We start from the raw sequence: 2,919 nt of genomic DNA, 5'->3' as shown, positions 1-2,919 counted from the left end.
TTCACTGTGACTGTCTAGATGCTTAGAAATCAAGTGGAGAGAGCCTCCTTTCTGCTGTGAAAGCCTGAGTGTAGGTCTCTTGTTGACAAAAATCCAGGAGATTCATCGTAGAGTGACTGGGGTGCTCAAGTGTGTGTCGGTATCAGATTTCTGCAGAGAATGGCTTTTAAAGGGGGGAAAGAGAGAACTTACTGAAAAACTTGTAAATCCAAAATCTTTGGTCCATGTAACTTTGGCTTTGATCTAGAGTGTACCAACATCTGGACATTGTTAAGAATATCAGCCAATGAGTAAAGCCAAGAGGAGGAAAGGTAGAGGCTGAGCCAAGAATGTACCCAGGGCCTTTGGGTGCTAACTGGGATTCTGATGTCTGAGTAGAAAGGGGACGAACTGAGTCTTGGGCAGAGTCAACCTGTTCAGCCCATATTGGTTTCAGACACTGGTGTAACGCCTCACGTCTCTTATCTGGTCTAACCACTTTCCCTCAGGAACCTTCTCTTCTCACTGGGTAGATCCTTAGATGTCCCAGTTCAAACTAACCAACGGATTGATGGAGATGGTGAGACTAGAGAGAGGATGAGGCTTTTCAAACACCTACAATTATTTTTCTGGGCTAAACACTATACATTCAGTGAGCTCTCAGCCTAGATAAAGGGAAAAGGCAGAGAAACACTAGAACTGGTTGGAGAGATGGCTCAGTGGTTAAGAGCACTGACTGCTCTTCTGAAGGTCCTGAGTTCAAATCCCAGCAACCACATGGTGGCTCACAACCATCTGTAATGAGATCTGACGCTCTCTTCTGGAGTGTCTGAAGACAGCTACAGTGTACTTATATATAATAAATAAATAAATCTTTTTTTTTTTAAAAGAAACACGTAAACTAACCAGCTCAGAAGTACAGTGAGAGCTGGTAGGTCAAAGTAAATGGGTTGGGAAACCTGGATTCTAGGAAAGGTCAAGGAGATTCTGTCTGAGAAGGTGATGTTCCACTAGAGACCTGAGGGTGAAAAGAAGCTAGGTATGAATGGTTTGTAAAAGCCATGGAAAGCGAGGTCCAGTGTGCATAGTTGTAGCCCCAGCACTCGATGCTGAGGCAGCAAGATTGTGAGTATAATAAGGCTAGTCTGGGTCACAAAGAAACCCCTGATCAAATAAACAAACAGCCAGAAGGAAGACCACTCCAGGAAGAAGGATAACATGAGCTGGAGTTCTAGACAGCAAATCGTAACTTACTTAAAATTGTGTGCCTGGCATGATTCTAAACAGACCACAACTGCCACCACATTTATTCTTCATGGTGGTCCTAGAGTCAGGGACTATCCTCATCTCGTAATGAAAGATGAAGCACACCATAGTTAAGTAACTTGGCCAAGCTGAGCAGCCAGTGTGAAGCTGGTATGGGATCCCAAAACACCTGTAATCCCCAGAATGATATGGTTCACCATGTTGCTATGAGGACAGATTTGGGGCTCAAACTCATTTCTTGACTTTTCTTTCAATATCTACTCTATGTATGTACACACACACATATTACATATACATATACACATACACATACATTGACAGCACACCCAAGTTCCTCTTCCAGGAATCTGTACATTTATAAGGGACACATAAAGGCCCTTCTTCAACCATGAATTCTTATAATGAGGAAATTCACCCAAAGGAGCTGTCTCCAGGTCTAGGGGCCTGGCTTTAGACCTCTTGTGTTTTATTTCTTAGGTGTGTCTCTAGTGAAGGAAGCTCAGGAGAAACTAGCAGAAGACATGACAAGGAGGTAACTGCACTTTTAGAGCTATTTGGGGCCTATTAACTATCCCTAGAGTTCATAGGTTGAGTGGTTCTCAACCTGTGGGTTGTGACCTCTTTGGGACTTGAAAAGCCTTTTCACAGGGTTACCAAAACTCATCATACAGCACAGATATTTACACAATTCATAACTAGCTGTAGTTATGAAAATAATTTTATGGTTGGGGGGTCACCATCACATGAAGGACTGTATTAAAGGGTTGAAACATTAGGAAGGTTGAGAACCACTGCTTAGAAGGACACGAACAAGCATATATCACCAACAACAGAGCAAAGGAATAACTCTGCCCAAGTCTGGCTTGGTGAAATATGAATCTACTTGTGGCTACTTACAGGAGTTGCATGAGGATTCCCAGAGGAGCCTGGGCAACTTACAGGTGAGTTGACCAATGAAGAACCTTCTCCCCTTGATATCCTCAGGAAGGGGTGGCCACTGATCCTACCTCAATAGCTACTTCTGAGCACACACACACACATACACACATACACACACACACACACACACACACACACACACACACACACACACACACGCTGAATCTTGTGATGCTTTCCTGTGAGTAACCACAGCTTATCTGACAATGAAAGCAGTGGCCATGTCATACCCAAAGGACAATGCTCTATAAAATAATATAGGTTTTGCTGAAATCTCAGGGGTATGGTTGGCTCACCCCAGTGATACATGGTCAGAGTCTTGGCCATTCCAAGTGCGGGTCATGGGTCATGGTGGTGATGGAGATTATCTAAGAAAGTCTGACCCCCACGAGGAGAGAGGTGACCTGATGGTGGCTAATGGCCAAGAGCTCAGCTTGAAACCCATACAGCTTCCTCCCCCCCTGTTTTTGGCTTCATACATTCGGCCATGCATTTCATTACTGATTTAGTCCCCATTTGGTCACTTAGTCATTCATTCAAAAAAGGTTTACTCATGGAACAGGCCCCCAGACCTTAGCACAACTGATGTCATGCTAGAGGAAGCATTCTGACCAGCATGTAGGCCCTAAAACTTGCCAAAACAAAAATGGAGACTGTATTAGTCAGAGTTTCTATTCCTGCACAACATCATGACCAAGAAGCAAGTTGGGGAGGAAAGGGTTTATTCAGCTTACA

The sequence above is a fragment of the Mastomys coucha genome, unplaced genomic scaffold, assembly GCF_008632895.1.
Source record: "Mastomys coucha isolate ucsf_1 unplaced genomic scaffold, UCSF_Mcou_1 pScaffold18, whole genome shotgun sequence".
Taxonomy (NCBI): Eukaryota; Metazoa; Chordata; class Mammalia; order Rodentia; family Muridae; genus Mastomys; species Mastomys coucha.
Note: the sequence above shows the minus strand (reverse complement) of the source record.